This window comes from Seriola lalandi, unplaced genomic scaffold (assembly GCF_002814215.2).
Source record: "Seriola lalandi dorsalis isolate HSWRI2012SDOR001 ecotype SW California unplaced genomic scaffold, Sedor1 jcf7180002054584, whole genome shotgun sequence".
NCBI lineage: Eukaryota > Metazoa > Chordata > Actinopteri > Carangiformes > Carangidae > Seriola > Seriola lalandi.
In genome coordinates this window covers 29,307-30,145 of record NW_019525137.1, presented here as the reverse complement: position 1 = coordinate 30,145, position 839 = coordinate 29,307, and the positions used below count along the sequence as shown (strand labels likewise).

Sequence of the window (839 nt, the reverse complement as noted above, 5' to 3'; positions counted from 1 at the left end):
AATGAAAGCCCTAAATGACTACATCTTGAAATGTCTAAACAGCCGAACCGTGCACAATCCCACCCTATTTCCAAGTGCTCTACGCACTGCTAGGCACAGACACCCCAAGTGCTCACGGCACATCCTTAGCGAACTGGGCAAGGAACACCTGTCTTCACTCTGTCGCACTGGCGGATTAGGAGATGAAATCCCTAAGTACTACGTCTGGAAACGCGTAAGCTGGTGATCCGTGTATGAGGAAAACTCGGGAGCTCAACTGTTTTGGACATCATCTCTACAATGTTACAGTTCAGATGCTGCTCCTGTTAAAATGTTCATGTCAGAAGTGGGATTCGAACCCACGCCTCCAGAGGAGAGTGCGACCTGAACGCAGCGCCTTAGACCGCTCGGCCATCCTGACCCTATGAGCTCTCTTTTACACTACTTTGTGTCAACATGTCAGCCATGTGCACTTTGTTGCTGGTTGTCACTTATAGAGCAAGTCTATAAGCATTTTATCCGTATTTACTGAACTTCGATATGATCTCTTCTTTGTGTGGCGAGCAGCTAAAAGCAGCCCTGACATCCCTCTCCTGGGCAAGGTTTTATTGCTGCCCCTGAGTGCTCGTGAGATATTCCCAGTGCATTTTAGTGGTTCCACGGTGTAATGGTTAGCACTCTGGACTTTGAATCCAGTGATCCGAGTTCAAATCTCGGTGGAACCTAACTTAGAGTTGGAATATAGATAAACTTGGAAAATATACTGACCTGTTGTTTAAGATATCCGTATGACAATGTCTCATTATCTAAGCCCAATTGGACAGCTAAAAGTACAAGTGTAAACACACCCAAGACACATT

The 839-nt window shown here is 45.9% G+C and overlaps 2 non-coding genes across 2 annotated transcripts; one reads left to right on the top strand and one right to left on the bottom strand.

Annotated features, from left to right (window-relative positions):
* Nucleotides 1-317: 317 nt before the first annotated feature.
* Nucleotides 318-400, bottom strand: trnal-cag (transfer RNA leucine (anticodon CAG)). Its single transcript has one exon. It is a non-coding gene; the product is annotated as a tRNA-Leu (tRNA).
* A 232-nt stretch (nt 401-632) lies between these two features.
* Nucleotides 633-704, top strand: trnaq-uug (transfer RNA glutamine (anticodon UUG)). The gene has a single exon. It is a non-coding gene; the product is annotated as a tRNA-Gln (tRNA).
* The last annotated feature ends 135 nt before the right edge of the window (nt 705-839 follow it).